The sequence below is a fragment of the Orcinus orca genome, chromosome 1 (assembly GCF_937001465.1).
Source record: "Orcinus orca chromosome 1, mOrcOrc1.1, whole genome shotgun sequence".
Classification (NCBI taxonomy): Eukaryota; Metazoa; Chordata; class Mammalia; order Artiodactyla; family Delphinidae; genus Orcinus; species Orcinus orca.
Genome location: NC_064559.1, coordinates 155729254 through 155753700, shown reverse-complemented (window position 1 = coordinate 155753700; position 24447 = coordinate 155729254). Strand labels below are relative to the sequence as shown.

Genomic DNA, 24447 nt, shown 5'->3' with positions numbered 1-24447 from the left:
TTAGTAGAGGTATTTCAGAATTAAAGGTGGAACACTTCCCACTGAGAAGCTCCGAAGGGAAACAGAAGTGACAGAAGCAACAAGATGCTAGTTACAGATGTCAAGGCCCAAGAAGCTAGAGTTAATTGATTATTTTCCAGAAACGTTTTATTGAAATATAGCGTGCAGAGAGAAAAGCACACAAATCACAAGTGTAGAAGTCAGTGAATTTTTATAAAACGAACACAACCACGTCGTCAGAACCTGAAACAAGAAATACATCATTGCCAGCCCCATGAAAGCCCCCCTCAAGTGCCCTCCCAGTCACAATCCCCCTCAAGGTAACCACTCTCTTGACCTCTAACATCATAGACTCATTTTTCCCTCTTTTGAACTTTATATAAATTGAATCCTATTTTCATGTGCTTTTTAATATTTGATTTCTTTTGCTCGACATTTAAGTTTATGAGATTCATCCCTGTCGTTTCATGTGGCAATTGCTCTGATTGATTTAACCACCACACAACCTTGCAAATAGTACCACCTTCTCTAGCAGTAAGAGAGTCTGATTATGTGAGACAGAGAAACAAAAGATTATTTAAATTTCTTTTCTATGTGCTTTCTTTGGGTATATAGTTGCGAAGACTTGATGGATATGTTTCTGATGTATACAAAGCTATGTTAAAATTGCATTTAGGCATAGTTTGTAGAAAATTTATAAGAAAGTTCTTCATGATCTACTTCATAGCACTACATACAGCCTTACATTCAGAAAAGAAGGTTCAAAATGTTCTGTGAAGTTTACATAAACACTGTCAAGTCAGTAAAGAGGATGGGGTTCAATGAATGTACTGGCATTTTGAAAGAAAACTAATTGTATTATTGTGAGGGTTTGGAACTTTAGCATTCACTGAACTATTCTTAGTTATTTGGGAATCACTTACACTGAGTCCTGGAAGAAGATTTAAGGAAACACCAGTTGCCATTTGGTAATATCTCTTTGGGAAGGCCCTATGTTAGCCATGCTGCAATGCAAATATAAATAACCGGATACATTTTAAGACACATGACACAATGTTCTGAAAATTAATGTCCCAGAGTGGTCAGAGATTTAGATGAGTACATGATTAGCATGGCAAGAGGGTTTAAGAAACCTCCAGGTTACTCACTTCCCTTCATACTCAGTTTCTTCTTCTATAAAATAGAAATAATGCTCCACCTCGCTCTCTGGCTGACATGAGAATCAGATGATGGATTTATGAGAAAGCACTTTGCAAACTGTAAGGTAAGATTATGGTATGATTCGTATCGGCCATTTAACCTCCTTTTCAGTTGCTCATGGCAGGTTAAACTGAAGGAAGGATACCCGGATTGGAAGCATCGCAGATTGTAGCAAAATTGAGCAGGAGAATAAAGTTAGGATTATGGTTAGGGTTAGGATTGGGGTTAGAGTGAGAGTACTGCGTGAGAGTACAGGCTCTGCCCCAGACTGGTAGCTGTGTGGCTTCAGGCAGGTTATTTAACCTTCTCCAGCCACAGATTCATCTCTAGAGTAGAGACAGTAACACTGCTTACATTTGGCAAGAGGAGGAGGTAACTGTCAGCAAAGCGCCCCTCGTGGCACCTTGTGCATAGAATGCTCCCAGTAAATAGTGTTAATTACCGTAATTCTCTAACCACAACAATAATAATGGTATAATAGCTTCAAGCAGGCACTTAGTGCTATGGATGTGCAAGGCATCTGAAAAACACTGACCTCTTGGAGTACCTGTCTGTGGTTTCATTATTTAGGGGATCCCTTGCAAGTTTGAGAGTGGAAAACAGGCGGGGACCCTGGCAGCTCGCACCATGCGGCTACTGGGCACCTGCAGGATTGGGGTGCCAAAGGCACCTCCTGTGGGATGGCTTCTGATGAGGTGAACTACTCTCTCCCTTTCCAGTCCTCTGTGACACGTAAGCTCTTTTCCTCTACTTCCTTAACCAAACAGAATAATAAAATATCAGAGCTAAAAGAGGCCCTAGACATTATCTGTTCCAACACTGGATTTCAAAGCTGCAGAAATGGAACTGAGAGGCTGAGGTGAACTGGTGATAAAACTGGGACTGGAGTCCAGATCTCCCAGTTCCCAGTTCAGAACTTTTCCTTCTACCCCACAGTGACCTCAGAAGATGGCTTCACCTCTGCTCTCTCAGTGCAAGTACAGGATTATCTCCTTAAGAGTTGGGCCTGAATCTGATTCCTCATGGAATCCCTGGGCAATGCTTTGCACCTAATAGTTACTCAGAAAAATATTTTTAAATGGCATCAGATTTGTGGGATACTCTCTTCTCATGTTCAGTTTTTAGAATCAGGGGTCAAACTTAAAGATCATCTTTAAATAACCTGGTTCATTCCTCTCTGCTGCATTATATGCACATGCCCCACTTTCTAGGGGCGGTCAACCCATCTTTTTTTCTGCTTCTCTAATTCTGCAGGACGGTCAACCCATCTTTCCCCTGCTCTTTCACTGCCCCGGTGTAGAGCTCTGTGCTAGTGCTTATGGTGACATAGCATCGTAGAGTGGCTGAGAGTGTGAGATGAGGAATCAGGAGAGAATGGGGATCCTGGCTGCAACTTACAAGATACTTAATGACTATAAAGCTACGTTTCCTTACCTGTAAAGTGGGGAAGATGATACCTACATCATAAGATGCTGAACGTTAGTCATACAGTGCGCAGTACATAGAGTACTCAGTAAAGGTCTTAGTCTTAGGTTGGATTATAGTTCGCACATTGACATGTCTGGCTCCCCTGCCAAACTATGATCTTCCTCAGGTCCAGAACCTTCTTAGTTAACTTTATATCTGTGGGACCGTGAACAGTGTTGTCTGGTACATAATAGATACTCAGTGTTTCCAGAAGGGAGGGACGAAGAGAAGGGAGGGAAGGAGGAGAAGTTGTAAGATGCAGATGAACTCCCAATCTAAGACACCAAAGACCTGGGTTCAGGCCCAGCTCTTCCAGTTGTGAGCTGTGGAGTGTTAATCTAGTCTCTTAATGCCTATGAAACTCATTCTCCTCAGCAAAATGTGTTTGCTAATACTCGCTTCCTAGCAGCCTTAGGAGGATCATCTGAGACACTGTATGTGAGGATGTTTTGTACATTGAAATGTACTTTCCAAATTTATTGTGAGAACTGTTATTGTTATGACAAGATCTGCCTTCACCGTCTCCTCGATTTTACTAATAATCAGTTAGCCACTGGGCAGTGACGCCTGGCTCTGGAGTGGAAGGCACTGCGTTAGCTGTGAGGAAGTCTTTGCTTTCAGGATGTTTACAGTGTGGAAGGGAGGTTGGAACCCATGGCCTCCGCCTCTGGCCACGGATGGTAGTTTGAGAGGACTCTTGGGCAGAGGCCCTTGACCTCAACCGACCTACCTCTGTGAGTGCCCAGCGGCGGTGGCTGTCTCTGACATGACCCCTGACAGCATGTGCCTGCCAGGACTGCCCAAGCTCATCTTTGGAATGCCGCCTCCTTTGTCAAATGCCACCAGCTTCACGTTCTCATTTCCCTCGTAACACACATGTTAGGGCAGCAAAGTGTATTCCCTGTGACGTAAACATTACAGTGGCACAGCAGAGGGCAGAGGGCAGCCTGCTGCGGGTGGAAGAGAAAGTCAGGCGCTGATGTCTGGCGGCCCACTTCCCCACTCTGAGCCTGCCTACGGGACCTGCTCTGGGACTTTCATCTGCACCCTCACGCACACAGTTCTCTAAATCCCCAAGTGTATAGGTCTGGGAGCCCCCTGAGAAACACACATCATGGGAAATTTTGTTTCAGTGCCTCCTCTACTCCATCAGGGAGCTGTAAAGCCTGTTCAGTGTCAAAGCAGCTCCTTATTCTAGACTCTCCCTGAAGCATGGCCTAATTTCCCCACATCCAAATCCAGATTTCTTTCACCTACCCTTTGCATTTAAATGAGGCACTTAAATGGATGTTAAACCTGAGTTCTTTCCTCTGGAGGCCGGAGAGTTCGCCGCGATGTTTAGAAGGTTTAGCTCACGTGAGCATTGTATTAATTATCTATGGCCCTTGTAAGAAATTACACGAACTTTGGGGCTTAAAACAACACAGATCAAGGTTCTGGCAAGGCTGTGTTACTTTCTGGAGTCTCTAGGGGAAAATCCATTTTCCTGCGTTTTCCAGCTTCTAGAGGCTGCCTGCCTTCCTTGGCTTCCGGCCATCTTCCACATTCAAAGGCAGCGATAGCCAGTTGAATATTTCTCACATTCCATCATTCGGACACTGACTCATCTGTCTTCCACGTCCACATTTAAGGACCCTTGTATATAGGGCCCACCTAGATAATCTAAAATAATATTTTTATTTTAAGATTAGCTCATGAGCAGCCATATTCCCATCTACTACCTTATTCCTCCTTGGCCATGTAGCATAATATATTCACAGGTTGCAAGGATTAGGATGTAGACCTCTTTGGGAAGCCTTTGTTCTGTCTACCACAGGTATTGAGAGTGATGTCAAGATCTCAGGATGTCTCTGTAGTAGTGATTGGCAAACATGGCCCTTGGGCCACACACTTGTTTTTGAAAATAAAGGTTCATTGGAACACAGTCACTTGCATTTGTTTCTGTATTATCTGTGGCTGTTTTCATGCTTAAATGGCAGAGTTGAATATTTGCAGCTCAGACCATGGGGCTCACAAGCCTAGAATAATTACTATCTGGTCTTTTTGAAAGAGTTTACTGACTTTTGCTCTCTAACTCTCTATATATCTCTGATTATAACTATAACTCTAAGGAATATCACCTAGGGACTTTGTGGATGTCTTCCTCATGTTTTTCACTCCCCCACCCCCAACACACATACTTTTAAAATTCCTAACAGTGCTCTGTCTGCCTCTCCTGCTGTTTCTTCTCTACCCTCAATTGCCATGAAACTACTAAACCCTTAATAGTAACACTAAGCACTATACTGTATCATCTCTTTACTTTGATACATGCTGTTCCATTTGCTTATAAAATACTTTTACCTTCTTTTCCTATTTCTTGCTGAGAAAACTCCTATTCATCCTTTAAAACCCTGCTAAGGCATAACTTCCTCCAGGAAGCCTTCCCTATCACTCCTACCCAAGGAAAAGCAATTACTCCTATTCTCAAACAGTCTTTTCTGGACTGTGAGTGCCTCAACGGCAGTGATTGCTCTATTTACCCTTCTGGTATCCTCTGTGTCTATCATGGAGACCGACATCTATTATGTGTCCACAAATACCAGTTTAATTGAATGGTACTTTAAATGTTGCCAGTCAGAGTTGAGGCACAGTGAAGTGGCAACAACAGGTTCTGTAAAAATTCAAAACTGGTCCCTGCTGTTTCACGGAGGGAATGGCTGTATGATCTTGGAGATATCCATTCCTTTCTCCTGGCCTCAGTCTTATCACCTATGAACCAAGGAGTTGGTTTAAATATGATTGGTCTCTTGGGCCACTTCCAGCTTTAGGGGTCCTTTCCACAGAGGATTCGGCCTTGTACCTTGCAGATGCTGAGAAGAGAGAAATCTCTTGCATTGAGCTCGTGCCCTGCAGAGCTGGAAATCACTCAAGTTGGTGAGATAATGTGTGGGCGGGCTGTGGGTGGGATCTTGTATTTGTTATTGACCTTTCTCCAGGAACCAATCAGAAGATAGACACATGCCCTGGAGAGTCATGGCCAGGCAGTGTGTTCTCACGATCCCCAGCTCATAATCCTCACCAGCAATCCATGCCTGGAGCTCAGTCCACTTACTAGAGACCCACCCCAAGTCCTTGTAACCATATGGGAATCACACCAAACTCTAGGGAGTCCAAATTACCGTTTCCCCCTCCTCTCCCAGCTCCTTCATATCTGTCAATGGCTCTGCTCTGTCCACTCCAAGGCTAGAAACCGTGGTGACAGTTTTGCACACCTTCCTCTTCCTGGTCATCTCTTACGGAGAATGGTATATTTTTTGCCCTGTCATGAATTGGTATATATTTGTTTCCTTCCAGACCTTATTTAGAACTTCTCTCTTTTATCCTATTGTCACCACCCGTTCTAGCCTGCATTGTTTTTTTTGTTTGTTTGTTTTGGTTTTTTTTGCGGTACGTGGGCCTCTCACTGTTGTGGCCTCTCCCGTTGCGGAGCACAGGCTCCGGACGTGCAAGCTCAGCGGCCATGGCTCACGGGCCCAGCCGCTCCGCGGCACGTGGGATCCTCCCGGACCGGGGCAAGAACCCGCGTCCCCTGCGTCGGCAGGCGGACTCTCAACCACTGCGCCACCAGGGAAGCCCTAGCCTGCATTGTTTTCAGCTTAGATCCCCACAGTTGGGTCTTCCTGGGACCCCTAACTCTAGCTGCTTCCCATTGAGAGGCATCTTACACACTCCTGTTGGCTGCGTTGTCCTAAATTCCCTCTTTCCTCATGCCTCGCCCCTCGACCAGAACCTCCAGTAGCTCCTTGCTGCTCGGACGTCCATCAAGTCCAGACTCCTGCACTTCACAATCTGGCCCCGCTCTGACTCTCTAACCATTTTTCTTCAACAGTCTCTGTTCAGTAAGACTTATCTCCCTGCTGCTTTGCATTTCGTTTGGATTCCATGTTTTTCCACCTCGGTTACCGTTATTTGGTTCCTAATTCAATTAAGTTCAGTGCACTTCCACAAGCATGTATTAATAAGCCCCTGCTCTGTTCAAAGCCCAAGCGTGCCTTTGCTGCCCCCGGTCCTCAGACGATCCAGCCCACAGCCCACAGTGCGCCCTTGCTGTTTGCCTTTTGTGCCTGAGCATTCCCTCTCCCCTCTCCTCTCGGATCACACATTCCTAGAGGACAGCAAGGACTTGTCTTTTGCTTCTTTTGTACCCCGGACCGGGGCCTGCTATTGAGCTCAGACACCCAGGCCACCTTTCCAGCCTCATTCACCATTTCCTTTCCCACCTGTTCTGTCATCTATGCGTTAATTATAACGCAATCTACCTCACAAGGTTGTCTCGAAGATGAGAGAGATTTTGTTCAGGCAGACTCTCAATTAATGGTTGCTCTGACTACCATTATCCTTATCCATCCTTCCCATGGTCCTTCAGTTTTTGATTCGTAAGCACTTGAGCATTTGGAGTCAGAGAAAGTAACCAAAGGGATTTTATCATGACGACTAGACATAGAAATTGTTCTTGCTCCTAAATCTTGATCAGAACATTCCACACTGAACCCATAAGTTATAGTAGGTTATTGGATTTCATTTTACTTGTTTATAAGGTAAGCATTTATTAAGTGCGTGCTGTTTACCAGGCACTGCTCAGGGTTTGCCATTAGCAATCTCAGTGGCCTTTTTTGTAGATGAGTCATTCCCTCTCCCTCGTCTCAGACCCAGCCCTCTGTACTGAGAGGAAGTGTGGTATAGGAACTGCAGTTTAAAGTTTTTACTGAGGGGTCGGTCCTGAGCTTTGGCCACATGAAACTCACTCAGTCTCCACCCTCTCCAGTCTTCCTCCTGAGGCTGTGGCTGCCAGGTGCCAGCTGGGGCCTTCTGTCTGCTGGCTGCCCGGGCTTATTCAGTTTCAGAGAAATAATTTCGAATCCAAACTACAACTATTTGAAATTCATTCAGAGTGTAGCAGTATTTCATTCATTCAATAAATTCAATCAGTGAATAAATTCAATTCAGTAAATGTTTGCTAAATTAAAGCAATCACTCAAACAAGACTGACTTAATCTCAAAATGTCTGTTGATGTTTCTGCAAATAAGTTTTGTAGTATAATCTGCTTTGGAAAAGATCACTATTCCCTTGTTTACTATTTCAAATAATATTAACTCTCATAATCCAAGGCAACCTCTTAAACAAATTACGTGACGGTGTGTGATAAATGCTAGAAGAACCACCAGAGCAGAAACAAAACAAGAAACCTCAGCTAATAAGAAAACAACTTTAAAAATGACTATTGGGGTCTATTATCTAGATTATTCCAGTTTTAAGACTTCAGAATCTGTGTTAAATGGATACATGTGTGAAACTGGCAAAAAAGAGGCCAGAAATGTCAGAAGTGACATGCAAAACATTTACAGTTCTTGTTTGTATGTGTGTGTCCGGGGGAGATTGAGCCAATATTTTCTACCTCGGCTGCACATTTATGTTGGCGGGATTTCCCTGGTAAATATTGGTTTTTACCAAACACTGAAATCTTTAATCACATTTAACAGACACTGCATTATACTGCGTTAGACACTCCATTAGAAAAGGAGAAACAGGGAAATACAACTGATAGCTACAATCTTTCAAGGGTGAAAAGGAAAAATCAGAATCAAGTAAAATTCTTTAGAGGCAGAAATGCCAAGAAAACCATTGCTGAAATACAAAATTTTGTTTTTCTAAAGTCTGGAGCTGAGTTCAGTTAAGTGACGTAGTTTACAAACCAGGGGAAATTAGGGCAGGAACGGAAGTCCTGCTAAATTAGGAGAAATTGGTCAAAGGAAGGCAAGCTAGCTGTGACATACACAATGTTGGCTTCTTTCTCACATTCTCAAACAATTCTTGTTTGCTACTGTGTTGAGTTGGGTTGCCATGAAACCTAGGACCTAATTTTATATTTGTGTGCTTGTCAGAAGTTCTGAATATGTCACATAAAGCAATTGCTTGTCTATGTGCAAACAAGGCTGGCAAAAACATAACCTTCCTACCACATGTGCACGTGAGTGCACGCTCGTGCACGTGGGGACACACACACACACACACAACCCCACCCCCAAGAGTCACTTTGTTTTATTCATTCTGTGCCTTCATTCACATCCAGTGGTTCTTAGTGAATCATCCAGGACCCCATAAATCACCTTGAGAGTCTGTGGGTCTACCGCTATGTTCCTTCCTCCCATCCCGCCTCTACACTCCCTAAATCCCTGCCTCTCTCATCTCAGACACAGCCCTGGACTGCTTAGATGTTTCTAAGGACGTCTTCAGGAGGACTGGCTGTTTTATCTCTGCTTAATTAAATCGTTTCAGCCCACATTTTAGGGCAGATGATGACAAGATTTGAAAGAAGCAGGGATGCTGCTGAGATGAAGGGTCAGCCCCACTGAAGCTGCCTAAGGGAAATACCATTTTTGTTTGTTTCTTTCCTTTTCCTTTTTTTTTCAATTTTTCATCAGCTCGCAGGAGAGACTGAAGAGGTGGGACTCCCAGGAAGATGAAAGACTCAGAGAGGGTGGTTATCGCCAAACTTCTGGCTGAGGGTGAGGGTCACCCAAAGCAATTCTAAGAAGAACAAATTCCCAGAGCCCACCCCAGAGAGACTGCTTCAGTACCTTGGGGTTTGCCTGGGAAGCACCCCCAGGAGATTCAGGTGTAGCTCTTTCACAGACCGGCATAGTGATGGAGTATCAACTTCAGATTCAGGCCGGATTATAAACTGAGTTCCACCATGTACCTAGTGTGACTTTGGGCAGGTTGTGCAATCACTCCAAGCCTCAGTTTACTCACCTATAAAATAGGAATAATAACTACTTAATGGAGTTGTTGCAAAGATTAAACGAGATAATATCTAAAGTCTCTCACATGCTGCCTGAGTTATAGTAGGTCAACAATAAAGTGCAATCCATCCAAATGTCTCCTTGGGACTTACCCAACAGAGGCAGCCACTGAAGCCTTCCTAATGGCACTGGAGGCAGACTGGCTAAGTCTGAATTCTGACGCCACTAAATCTGTGGCTCTCAGAGAGCTCCTGAGTTTCTCTGTTTCTCATCTGCAAAATAAAATGATCTACTATATATAAAATAATACTCAGGTCATGAAATTTTGATGAAGATTAAATTAGTTCATGCATGTAAAGTGCTTAGAAACTTTGGTAATGGATAAATAATAACTCCAATTATTTTCCTTATTACCACCTCTTCTAAAGTGAGTGTGTGGGCGGAATGAATGTTGGCTTTGGAGTATTCACGTCAATAGCAATAGCTTTATGGTCTAGAACAGTGATGTCCAATTGTCATGTAATGCAAAACCCATAGGAAATTTAAAATTTTCTAGTAAACACATAAAAAGAAACAGGTGCAATTTGTTTTAATAATGCATTTTACTCAGTTCACTATATCCAAAATATTATAATTTCAACATGTCAAATGTAAAACTTTTCAGAGATATTTTACATCATTTTTCTATATAAAGTCTGTGAAGTCCAGTGTGTATGTTACACCTGCAGCACATCTCCAACCACATTTTAACTGCTCAGTAGCCACACATGATTAATAACTATCATACTGTCCAATGCAGAAATTCCAGATTCTAAAGAAAGTCCCCTTACCTTGACGAGCCTCAATGATCTCATCTATAAAAATGGAGAGAATGTTCATGGCTTTGTTTGTAGAAGAAAATGAGCACACTTGAAAATGCTTTGTCAACTGGAAAAGACTGTATGTAGTACGTTTGGCTCTTGGCAAACTCTTGACTGTCAAATGCGATGACGTTCTCACATGGTGAAGCACCCCAAGTCCTGTGTGATCGGAGACATCACCCAGGAGAGCACTAGGTGGAGACGCTTTCCTATAGGTAAGGGAAAGAGATTTCAGCCCATAACGTTTTGAGTGACAGGAAATTTCTACCCCTCTTCTCCCCGCTTACCATGCTCATTCCCAATGGCAAACACCTTTTCTTCTGCTCTCCATTGATTTTGAAATTCCTTTGACAACTTTCACTCTACAAGTAAAGAGAAATTTAAGGTATATATAACCCTTCAATTCCCCCTGATCCCACTCAGTTTGGGACCTCATTACTTCTTAGCGGCTAACTTTTTCTGCAAATAATAATCCCTGATAATAATAATTTACCAGGTGCTTATTTTCTACTCCATCCTAATATCCTTACAACTTACATCTATCAGATCAATTATTCATCTTATAGGCTTCACTGTAATAGCAAGAGCACGGAACTTGAGGCAGAAAGCCCAGGCTCAGGTCTCCGGCTTCTGCATTTATCAGTTATGGGATTTGGAGTGAAATGCTTAAACTCCCTAAACTTCAGTCTCTTCCTGTATAAAATAGAGACAGTAAAACATTTCTCACAAGGCACGATGATGATTTAAAAAGATTATACATATGGAAGAGATCTATAACTGCAAAACATTAAACAACTGTATAACAATGTTAAGATATTTATAAACCACTGTGTGTGTCATCCTTCCATTGAACAGTTTTCAATGGCTCCCCACTGTCTGCCAGATAAAGTCAGATTCCTTGGTCTAGCATAAAACACTCTCCAGTATCGGGCCCTGACCATGCTACTTTTGCAAATGTATTCCAATCTGCACCCTTGCAGACACCCAGTATTCTAATCAAATAGGACTATTATGCTGATTCTTCCAAACAGGACTGAATGGTGCGGCATGTTTCTAATTTCATACCTTTATTCATGCTACTCATTGCCTTACCTCAGTTTTTCCATCTCTCAAAATTCCACCTATTCTTCTTTACTTGGCCTCCAAGTCTCTCCTGATCTCCCTTTCCCCCATGTCTTTAAGATCTGTCTGTGCTGCCTCTGAACTTTACTTGTATCTTTTGTATGACAACTGTCAGAATCAATTTGGAATTCTAGTATTGCTTAGTGCACAGACACCTGCAGCTATTCTGTGAGAGTTAAATAACAAATTCTGTGCGTGATTTTGCAAAAGTCCCCTTGGGAGACAGAATATCCCCTATGTTAAAATGAGCCAGCTAGAAATCGAATCAAGACATGAATGCAAAAGAAATAGAGAGCTTATTAATTGTGGTAACATTGAATAAATCAGCAAAAAGAAGGTGGTTTATTTGGAGACTAGTAAAAAAAGAACCAAGAACAAGAATTCCTGATATTGCTTCTCCAATACTGTTCAGTAGCCAAGACGCCATTCCTTTGGGTAGTGGACATCCCATCTACTGATACGTTGGGCAAGTCAGCAGTTGAAACAATATTTTTTTGAGCTTCTACTAGGTAAGTAGATAGTGTGCTACATTAAAGACCAGCCAAAAAGATATGTTCCTTGTTCTCAAGAAGTCATGGGTAAAATAAACGAAGAGAAAGAATTCCAGTGACATGGTCAGTTGGAAATAAGAGGCCTGAACACAGTTGTTGTGGGAGCTGAGAGGAAGGGAGCTTAATCCAACCTCAGAATATTTGGAAGGCTTTGTAGAGGAGATAACTCTAGGTTGAATCCTAAAAGATAAGAGTTAGCCAGGTGGACAAAGTTGGGAAGGGCACGTCAGGCCAATGGAAACACTTGAGCTAAGTGTATCAGGCTTGAGTAAAGCAGATTAAATCCATCCACCTAAGTCCCCTGCTCTGATTTGATGCTTGCCAAGCAATCTTATGATAAGAATTTGGTCTCCCATGTTGAGGAAGGTGTAATGACTAGATGACATGAAAAGCTGACCATAAATTATTGCTCTCTGTAAATTAATTCATTGGTCTCTGATTTCTCATTGCACTCTTATGAGTTGGACTAGTACTGGAAGTGGAATAAAGTTAAAGCACACTGACAGAAATCACATTCTGACCTGAAAAGCTGAGATGACTGAGAGTTTTGATTACCAACCAAATACCACTGTCCTAGGGACGTTGCGGTTTCAACTCATAAATATCTCAAATGGATTTACCTCTCTCCATCTGCATTGCTACAATGTAATTCTAGCCATCACTACTTCCTGCATAGGTTAAAGCAATAAAATAAGTAATAATGCTGCTAGCAACTGGCATGAATACTTACTAGGTGCTGGATACTGGGCTAAGTACTTTTATGTGGATTACTTCACTTAATTCTCATAACAACCCCACCGGAAAGATATACATCCCCTAATTTTAGAAATGAGGAAATTAAGACTTAGAGAAAATTAAGCAACTTGCCCAAGTTTGCACTGCTAATAAAATAAATGACAGAGCCAGAAATCAAACTTATCTGTCTTCCTCCGTATCCTGAGTTTTTTAATACTATTTAGCTAGCCTCCTTGCGGCCATTCCTGCCTTCAAGTTCATTCTCTAGACCGCATGGAGAGTGATCTTTTTTTTTTCAAATTTTTATTTATTTATTAATATTTATTTATCTATTCATTTATTTGGCTGTCCTGGGTCTTAGTTGCAGCATGCGTGATCTTTGTTGCAGCATGCAGGATTTTTAGTTGCGGCATGTGGGGTCTTTAGTTGGCATGTGGGATCTATTTCCCTGACCAGGGATGGAACCCAGGTCCCCTGCATTGGGAGCACGGAGTCTTAGCCACTGGACCACCAGGGAGCGTGATCTTTTTTAAATGCAGATTTGCCTAGGCCACTCCAAGCTCCTCTCCATGGCCTTCCATGGCTGTGTAGGGCCTGATCTGAACTTCTCACACCAGTCTTTTTCTCTCGGTGTGTTCCTGACACATGGACAGATCTTAGTCCGTGGGATGCACCCTGATGTTCTTCCTGTCTGGTATGCTTTCCTCCCTCTTTGCACCTAATTCTTATTCCGTCAAATCTCATAACTTTCCAAGTTAGGCCTTCCCTGAACTTTTGATCACATCCTACTTCTTAAACTTTTGAGTCCTCTGTGATCCCTGTGATAAATTCTTAGGGCACTCTAAAATTAGCAGCAGCTCCTTTTCCAATTGTAATTAAATAAGTTTTTGTATAATTATTTGTCTCTTCCTGCTAGAATATAGGCTTCAAGTAAGCAAAAACTATGTCCATAGAATTTACCATTATACCCTTGGAGTTTCATGCTGAGCCTACAATATAAAAGGCACTCAAAAACAAATCCACTCATTAAATAGATATTTGTTGTCTCATATTCAACAAACAATAGCCAACATTTATCTGGCACTTATATTATACCATGGACTGTCTTAAGCATTTTACATTTATTCATTAAGACTACAACCCATTATATAGATACCATTATTATTCTCATTACATGGGTGAGGAAACTGAGGCAGAGAGAAGTTAAGTAACTTCTCTAAGATTAGGTGATGGAATATGAACCCAGACAGTGTAGTTCCAGAGACCAAGCTTTTAACCACTACTCTATATTCTTCTTAAATATTTCTTGTATATATTTAATATATTAGAAAAATAACTGGGCACCGACTGACCTCCATGTCTGATTGCTTTCTTGTGGCATTGCCCTGTAACACCAACACAGGTGGACAATTAAGTTCCTTGGGCACCTTTTCACATTTGTGGTACATGTTATTCACTGAATGAGTACAGACTCTCATTAGTAAGTAATGCCAAAGTCAGAGTCCTTCTGGAGAGCAGAGTTTGGCAAGGGTAAGGACACTGAAAGGGAATAGGGCTATGAGGCTGGTACATCAAAGACAGTTTCACCTTGTCCAATCTTGCCTGGGTGAAAGAAAGAGAAAGTTGGACCATTTGTTTATAACAGGCCCCATGGCTTAGCAAAAAAGATCATGGAATTCAGAATCAGAGAACTTTGGTTCTTCTTCCTCCTCCCTCTCTTCCCCTTCCCCCTCTCTCCCTCCCTCCTCTTCATCTCTCATCTCTCTCTCTTTCTCTGTCTCTCATCAGATGACTGAGCAAATCATTAAACATCTCTAGGCCTCACATTTCTAACATGCATAATGGAAAATGTATGTCATAATAATAATAATTTCTATCTCATGGGGTTTATTTTTCAAGGAAAAAATGAGATCCACAAGTGAAAGTGCTTGGTAAACTGTCAAGTTGTATATACCAAAGCTAGCTGTGATTGGAGTTTTTTTTTTAACTTGTAGTCTTACAGGAGTTTGCTAAGGAGATCAGCATCAAAATGACCTACTTTCACTGTTATTTCCCTTGAGGGCAGTGAACCTCTTCTTCCGTGAATCCACCCAGAGTGAAATCCCTGTCATGTGCAATTGCAAAGTTCCTCATATTTATAAAGACACATTAACAAAGTCCTGCCTGAAGAAAGGCCATTTGGGGCTTACAGATGGCCTTTGGAAGAACTGTGTTACAGAGTGTATGAGTGTTCTCCAGTTCCTGGGATTTGTTCTAAGAATGTTTTACTCAAGGTTAAAACAACAGCCTTCTGGAAAAGTTGCACTGTAACACAGGTGCATTTCATTTACCAAAGAGTGATCAAAAGAAAATATATACCTTTGGACTTAATAACTTACAATGAAAAGAAAAGCTATTGCTAACTGTCAGGGAAAAAACATCATATAACCAAGATCACTAAATAAATACGCTCACAGCCCCAACCTAACTCCTTTAAATAAAGAGAGGCTGATTTCCATATGTATGAAACAATTTTACATTTTAACAAATACTTATTGCACTTTGAGGAGGAACGAAGGAGTGGAATAAGCCTGCTAACCTCAAGGCCCACTGAATCTAGGGAGGACACCTACAGGGCTAGAAGCTTGTGGAAAAAGCTAGTTATTAGCTGGAGGTAGAGTCCAATTCATATACACTTCTTACTTCCAAGAATCAGAAGAGTTGTTTTTTAATTTTCTCCATCAAGATCTGCTTTAATAGTTTCCCCAAGGGAGCCCTTGCTTTAGAAATTGTGTCTACAAAAACAAAAACTGCATTTAAAGATAACAATTAGTCTACCAAATTAAATTTTTTTGTTATTTTATGGAGGTTTATTTAATGTTATTTCAATTATTTGATGATATTCACAAATTAAGAGCTAGGAAAGGTCTTGGGATGCTTTCCTTTCAACATCAACAGTTTACTTTATTTTGAGGCTAAAAGTGCAGGTTTTGCTGTGACCACGCGAAGCTTCAGGCTAGGTTGCCCCGACTGTGCCATGTGCCACTGGGCCATTGCAAAAGGTCATTGTGTAGTTTGGGTACTGATCAAAGGTACTTAGCTAGGTGGTGAGGGGAGCTGAAATTCAACCCTTGCGTCACTTCCCAAGCTTTCTGCCCAAGGGCTATGTCTGCCGAGAGAGAGCACATTTTTCTAATTTTCACAAAGTTACAGTATAAGCTTGGGATGGGGAGCAAAGGCAGGGGAGGAAGATGAGAAGGCACCCATCTTCACAGACTGACCATTTTGAAGATGGGAAAGGGGTTTCCCATGTAATCATTCAGTTCAGTGGACCGAGTCTTCTTCGTTGCTGTGGTCCCAGCACCTGGCATCAGCAGGCTTGGCACGTAGTAGACACTCAACATATATCTTGTGGAATAAATGAATGAACAAATGGCTTTCTTATACAATTCTCCATGTCTAAAGGTCCACTGATCTGGTGCGTCAATATGCATTGGGTAAAAGCAGAATGATACATCAGGCAAGTTCTATATTTTAGAAGTGAAACCCAACAAACTCTAACCTAACCAAGAGCCAGTTCCCTATCTGAGGTCATGCAGCCAGAGGCACACTGTAGGATTTCGTGGCCACTTTATATGTGACCCCCCCCCCACCTCCAATGCCCAGGGCCAGAGCACAACTCTACCAACTCAGCCACCAAACATATGGCTATCTACCCTCAGGAAAGTGGCCAGGACCAGGGAGAGGCTTGTATGGGGTGGGGTGCAGGAAGAAGTTCCTGACAGGTACTAAGCTGTGTATCAAAGCCTCGGCATGCCTTGTTTCACTTAATTCTCATAGCTAGTTTGTGCTCTCTTTCTGTTTTACAGGTAAAGACACAGAGACACACTCAGGCTCCTTACCCTGTCTAAGGTCACAGTGCTAATAAACAAATGGCAGAGTCAGGGTCTGTAAACAGCTGGGCCAGACACCAATATGTTCCACTGAATTTTGAGTTAGTAGGAGCATCCTGGTCTATGAAATGTCAAAACCAATATCCTTTTTCAGCTGTGTGTGATTTACTCAACTCTATTTGTTTGTTTGTCTTTTTTGTATGTTAATCTCAACCTGCTAATTTCTGCCTGCTCCCATCTTTCCCCTTGATAACCGTAAGTTTCTTATTTTGTTTTATTTTGCTTTTATTTATTTTTATTTTTGGCTGCGTTAGGTCTTCATTGATGCATGCGGGGGCTACTCTTCGTTGTGGTGCGTGGGTTCAGTTGCTCCGCGGCATGTGGGATCTTCCCGGACCAAGGATGGAACCCATGTCCCCTGCTTTGGCAGGCGGATTCTTAACCACTAGGCCACCAGGGAAGCCCTCAAGCTCTTTTGAAACCCATTGCTACAGTTCAACGAAAGGAAAGGAAACATGTTTTTAGAAACCCTGTTTCTTTTCTTCCTTTCTTTTTTTTTTTTTAAACTGGGGTTTCGGGACTTCCCTGGTAGCACAGTGGTTAAGAATCTGCCTGCCATTGACATATATACACTACCAAATGTAAAATAGATAGCTAGTGGGAAGCAGCCACATAGCACAGGGAGATCAGCGTGGTGCTTTGTGACCACCTAGAGGGGTGAGATAGGGAGGGTGGGAGCGAGATGCAAGAGGGTGGAAGATATGGGGATATATGTATATGTATAGCTGATTCACTTTGTTATACAGCAGAAACTAACACACCATTGTAAAGCAATTATACTCCAATAAAGATGTTAAAAAAAGAGAGAGAAGCTGATGTGATCAACAACAATTTTATCATATTATACATTATATTATGATGTACAAATCAATAACTTAATTAAAGAGTGATATAATTAGAATTTTTTTTAAAAAAGAATCTTCCTGCCAATTCAGGGGACACAGGTTCAATCCCTGGTCCGGGAAGATCCCACATGCCGCGGAGCAACTAAGCCCGGGTGCCACAACTACTGAGCCTGCAAGCCACAGCTACTGAAGCCTGAGCGCCTAGAGCCCGTGCTCCGCAACAAGAGAAGCCACCCGATGAGAAGCCCCCGCACCGCAACAAATAGTAGCCCCCGCTCGCCGCAAATAGAGAAAGCCCGTGCACAGCAACCCAGACCCAACATAGCCAAAAATAAAATAAATAAAAATAAATAATAAAAAAATAACAAAAACTAGGCTTTCCCTAGGTGGGTCTCTCTGTTGAAAGCATGCACAGAAAATCAGGAAGACAGAGAAAAGTGCACAAATCACAAGTGTAGAAGTCAGTGAATTTTCATAAAATAAACAGACCCATGTAACCTGTACCCAGACCAAGAAGTACATCATTGTCGGCCCCATGGAAGTCCCCCTCCAGTTCTCGCCCAGTTGCTAACACTCCAAGTTAACCACTATCTTGACTTCTAACATCATAGGTTTATTTTTGCCTCTTTTGAACTTTATATAAATTACATCATAGTTTTATGTGCTTTTTAATCTCTGGTTTCGTTTATGAGATTCATCCCTGTTGTTGCCTGTGGCAATTGTTCTGATTGATTTAACCACCATACAATCCTGCAAATAGTACCACCTTCTCTAATGAAAAGAGTCTGATTATGTGAGGCAGATAAACAAAAGAATAAATAATAAATAACAAAAGGTTATTTACATTTCCTTTCTATGCACTGTATTGGGGTAGAAAGTCTTGGAATCTTGACAAACACAACTCTGATATATACAGAGCTGTATTAAAATTGCATTTAGAATGATCCCTTATATTAGGAACCTAAAATACTCAAACTCCTAGAAGCTGAGAGTAGAATGGTAGTTACCAGGGGTTGGGTGAAGGGGGATTGGGTAGGTGTTGATCAAAAGGTACATAGTTTCTGATCCCCAAGGTGACTAAGTCCTAGAGACCTGCTGTACAGCATGGTACCTATGGCTAAGCATACTGTATAATATATGTAAAAATTTAAGGTAGATTTTATTTAAACGTTCTTATCACACACACACACACACACACACACACAGAGGGAGGGAGGAAACTTTTAGAGGCAATGGCTAAGTTTATGAGATTATTTTTGATGACAGTTTCACAGGTGTATACTTATCTTCAAACTCATCAAGGTGTATACATGAAACATGCCCAGCTTATTTGTATGTCAATCATATCTCAATAAAAAATTGCATTTAGTTATAGTTCTTAGAAAATTTATATTTGGGGTATATTGTGATGCTTTCACTTGCTAATAATAGGGATTTAGGACCTGTCTGAGCCCCAGTTTTTCTCATCTGTACTGAGAAACCCTCATAGTGAGGGCTTCAAAGTCAAATGATATAAGTACACGAAGGGCCTCCATCCTGATTTTTCCCAGAGATCAGTAATAAGATCATGCTTTCCTGCACAGAGCTTGGGTCCAACTTTTAGGGCACCTGAGGTTTCTTACCAGCTGGGCCACTGGCTTCATCACTGCTAAAATCTGTTTCCATGCTTTCCAGCTCTGAGCAGCTCGCTATTCGTGGCAAGGCTGAGGTTTCCCATTGCCCTTTCCTGTTGCCCTGCCCTTCTCAGCATCTCTCCTGCCCAACACCTTTCTGCTAAAACACACACACACACACACACACACACACACACACACTCTGCTGAATTTGCATGAAAAAATGGGAATATTAAAATGTGAGCTAAATATTAGCTGAGCCTGAAAATTATTAAAGCAGAAGAGGGGAGATCATTGACTGGACAAAAAAGAATGTTACTCAACAGTTTGTACAGTGTTGTCTATTCTCTTCTCTTTTTTTTTGGCCGCGCGGGGCATCTCGTGGGATCTTAGTTCCCCAACCAGGGATCAAACCCAGACCCTCGTTAGTGAAAACACGGAGTCCTAACCACTGGACCACCAGGGAATTACGAGTGTTGTCTAGTTTTGATTATATACATGCATACATGAAAGGATATGCACAAGGGGGAGAGCGATGGTGATTTCTGCTTGGTAAAATGTGACATTTTTATCATTTCAAATTTTTTGCTTCTCTGTAATTTTCTTGTTGTCTACAATGTCTACAATGCACCTATATCCTGTCTGTAATAATAAATGTGATATTTGCAAAATGTGCATTATACTTAAAGGTTTAGAGTCTGGTTTTGTGTGTATTCTCCTATTCTACCTTCCTTGTGAGAACAGAGTAAGTATTTTTCGTATGTTCATTTTTCAGATAAAGAAATGTAGCCTCAGCAAAGTTAAGTAACTTGCCTGAGGTTACTCTCAGAAACAAGAGGCGGGACCAGAACCAAGCCAGGTCTTCTGAGTAAATACTGCACAGTAAATATTGGGCTAATGGCTGTGTTAGGTGGATCAGAAAAGGGAAGAGGAGACTCAAGAAATGACAACATTTAGGAAAGCAGTTACACAATTTTAAATAGAAAAGACCCAAGGGTAAGATGCCACTTTAAACACAGCAATTTCAGGAATGCATGCATTTTCAGCCCTGAGGTGAATCCTCTATTTTATTGACCAAGATAGGGTCTTGCCCGGAATCTTGCTCTGTTTAACCTCTGATTTAGCTTGTGCCTTAAGGTGAATTAGAGATAATCATATCTCTTCGGTGTTTATGGCACAGAGATGTTGCAAGGATTAATGGGTAGTGTGCTTGGCGCTCCTTTGAGAAAAGAGCTATAAGAATGTCACGTATTATTACCAGACTGATACTAATTATAATTGAATAATTATAATTATTCAATGCAATACTTACCAGACCTACAGAAGGAAGTAAATCTTCCTTTGTCGCCCTTGTTGAAGTGAAAGAACAAAAGAAGGGGAGAATAGAAGGGAGGTTCTCCCTGCTCCTTCTTCTCTGGAAATTCTTGACAAGTAGGGTCACCCCATGGCCACAGATGGCCCCAATACCTTCCCTTATCCCCTTGAGACTTGCTTCTGGGGTGCCAAGCATCGTTCCTTCTCAGAGTCATTTTTGTAAGAAAAGGAACAAAACCAGCTTCATGGGCATGTAACCTGTGCAGCTGCACAGGGGCCCTCACTCAAGGGCCGCATAGTTAGTCTTGAAACTCATAATATTATTATCTTTGTGTTTTGTAAGTAAAGTCGGATGGGAAAATGGAGCATATACTCCGTGGCTTGAAGCCTTGGCTCACGTACTGTCCCATCTCCTGCCACCTACCTGCTTCCCCTGGACGTGTTCTCAGCCACCTGTTTCCCTGATCCTTGGCACCCCGGGGCTCATCCAGTATCCATGTCTCTACCCCAACCCCATGACCACTGCTGCTGTCCACTCCCAGCGGGGGCCTGGGTGCAGGTGCAGAGAGGACCTGAGCTGGACATGGGTGCCTTGCAAAGTCTCAGGTGGGGAATGCCCTGGGCCGGCATGGCTGTACCATGGTAGACAGAGGCCATGTCTTGGTGGGGGTGATCCTCTTGTCCACCCTGATCCAGGTATCTAGCACATCCTGGTGCAGAAGTTATAGCACCTTTAGGGGTCACCTGTCTGCTGTGGGTTGGGGCATTGGTACCATGGTGAAGGGAAATGTCTGCCTTTCTCAGAGCCTGCCCTGGACCGGGGCATAGCACGCAGTCTGGAAGTTGGCAGGTTCGGGCACCCCAGCAACTGGTAAGCTGTGCATGTGCCCTAAGTCAGAGGCTGCAGGGCCTCTGGGGTCCTATAAGGGTCTGCACTCTCCTCCTGGTATCCCTCTGCCTGAAGTAACACAGTTTTAAAGAGTAAATAAAACACACCATGCCATTCATTAATTGTGACAAATGTGCCGTTTTAAGATGTTAGCTATCGGGAAACTTGGATGTGGGGTATATGGAAACTCTTTGTGTTAGCTCTGCAACTTTTCTGTAAATCTAGAACTATTTTTTAAAAGTTTATTTAAAAAATACAATACCAGGCTTCCTTGGTGGCACAATGGTGAGAGTCCGCCTGCGGATGCAGGGGACACGGGTTCGTTCCCCGGTCCGGGAAGATCCCACATGCCGCGGAGCGGCTGGGCCCGTGAGCCATGGCCGCTGAGCCTGCGCGTCCGGAGCCTGTGCTCCGCAACGGGAGAGGCCACAGCAGTGAGAGGCCCGCGTACCACAAAAAAAAAAAAAAAAAATACAATACCACCATGACAGGTCGAGGGAGAGCAACTTCAGAAGAAAGGAAAAAGCTTCATATTTTAAGACCTTTCACAGCACTTTTTCCTGCTTTTTGAAAAGGGACTATGCGTTTCATTTTGCACTGGGCCCTGCAAATTATGGAACTGATCCTGACTGTAAAACCCCTTGTTGAATACGCAGTTCTTCTATCTCCCTTCCTATTCCTCCCCCCACACATACCAGGTTTGGAGGTTACTTTTACTGCCGTTAATAATTATACTCCTGTGTGCTGATCACCTACTAAGAACTGGTTACCATACTTTCTATACTTGGTTTCATTTAACCCCTTTATAACTTTATGAGATGAATATTCTTCTCCTTATTTTAAGATGTGGGAAATGGAGGTCCAGGATCACACAGTAAGTGGTAAGAGAGAAAGTCAAAATGCCCGAGCCTCAGTCCAAAGCTGGTGCTCTTTTCGCAGTGCTACAGATGTATCCTCAGCCTCTAGGTACCCAAGTATTGATATTTTCAGGCCGCTTGGGCAGGCACTGTGGTTTCCATCCCTCTGAGTATTTACTGAGTATCTACTAGGTACCAAGCACCGGATCTTGTGCTAGAGCTACAAAGTTCTAGAGTGGAGGCCAGTCTGAGCTGCACTGGTCCTTTCCTTTGGCAGTACCAGTAAGTAGCTGGAGTTTGATGCTCCCATCCTTAGCCCACTCTGACATCTGTGCCTCCTGCCTCAGTTACTGTGATAAGAAGGCTCTAAAACGGCACATAAAGAAAGCCTTGGCCATGGATTAAGAATCTGGGAAGGGACAAGTTTTCATTAACTTCAAATTTTAACTTTTTACCTAAAGAAATATTGTGGCTGACCAGAATCAGAGAGGGCAGTGAAATAAGTTCCTGCCATATCCACTGGCCAGTCCCTGGCAGCTCACTCTTGTCCCAACTCTAGGAGCATGCGTGTGTTCATTCTGTGTAATAGACAAGGAATGAGTTGTGGCGATGGTACTTAACTGGAAGATCATTGATGAGTTCTCCTCCTTCTTCAGTGCTTCACTGCTATAATTACCATATTTTCTTTGTGGGTGGAGATCGGATCCCTTTTTTCCTCTTCCGGGAGGAGAAGTGTAATATATCATCCCGCAGTCAGTTCAAAATGCTCCAAGCAAGTTACTTACTCACCACCACCAGGGTGAATGTCTGATCTTGAGGACCACAGGTTGTGATATGGAAGACACCAGGGTCGTGAAGCATGAGTACCTGGGAAGTGGTTGGACTTTTCTTTTATGAGAGGCCAGGAGGGAGAAGGGGAGGATTCTGTCACTTCAGGAAAAGCTTCCTTGGATGAAGCGCTCTTCTGGAAGGGCATAGGGGCAAGGGGGTGTTTCAGACACACAAAAGAGTCAGTGAGGAGATTCTTTGTGTTGAAGCAGCATGGCAAAACTGAGGAAGAAAGGAGGGAAGGTATGTGCAAGTCTGGCTTGAAATGAGTTTCACTAAAAACACTTCAATTCTTGTCTGCACATTTTTGAGGCGTGTGAAAAGAAAAATGGAGGAAGTCACCTTCAGTGGTTTTGTGGCTTTTTAAGTATGACATACAGGATGTTGAATTTTAACCCCTGTTTATCCTGAAAGGTAGGCATATGTGGGGGATGAACAAGACACCTATTCTTTGAAATGTGCGTCGGTGCCAAGTGGCTCCTTGTCACTTGGAATCTCTCTCCTGTTTATTCCCTTTTCTGCTTCAAGTGTGAGTGCCACACACATAAAAGTATTCAAATAATAATAAAAAAGCTATGTAATCTCCCTAGGATTTCTGCATGAGCATATGAAAAATGTATTCTAAATATGACAGGAATGTGTGAGTCTTTTCCTTATAATAGAATTTCATGTGAGATTTTTAATTTTATTAGTGCCTATTGTGTGCTTGCATTCCAGAAAGCTTGGTAGAGTTAAAGGATGGTGTTCCCTTCAAAAATCAGTCATGTATGCGGGAGAGTCTGACTGGCTTTTATAACTGTCTGTAGCATCATTGGTTCATCTAGCATTTATAAAATTAATTTCAGTGTTTATTAACATAGGGTTCTTAAGTCAATAACCTTAAGTATTAGCTTAGACTCACGAACTTTTGGGTATGAAATGACGTATTGTGAACACTTAAAAAGAGTTTCATTACCCAGCAAAAATATGATCTTAAAAGCAATAAGTTTTGAATGGGCCACTGAGACATATTTACAGAAAGTCTGGATTCCTACAGTGACAAATCCGAGGCCCCGGCGTTAATCAGAAAATCTGCGGCGTTCACATCTGGCTCCACCTGAAAGTCTGGTTCAGAATTTCCCTGTGATCCTGGCAGTTGCAGAAGAGAAGTTTTAGCTTTGTTTAGTATAACAAGAACTGCCTGACTCCCCAGCCAATAAATGTGTTCATGTAAAACTCCAGACAGTTTCTCTGAGACTGCACTCTTATCAGGGAGACCTCATTTTGCCTCTACTTAAAAGGGAGACTCGCAAGAGAGGAAGACTTGTGCTGGTCAGTGTTTGCTGAATTGAAAGTTATTCCAACATTTGCACATTCCCCAGAATGAATGACTGCTTAGCCTTCCAACAACGTAACTGTCAGTTTCCCCCCTCCAGTTTTCGATTGTACGTTTCATTTAGAAGAAAAGC

At 42.4% G+C, this 24447-nt stretch overlaps 1 protein-coding gene across 3 annotated transcripts in view; it reads left to right on the top strand.

Annotated features, from left to right (window-relative positions):
- Window positions 1–24447, top strand: part of PDE4B (phosphodiesterase 4B) — a 600461-nt gene that overhangs the window by 533778 nt on the left and 42236 nt on the right. The gene's annotated exons all lie outside the window — the stretch shown is intronic.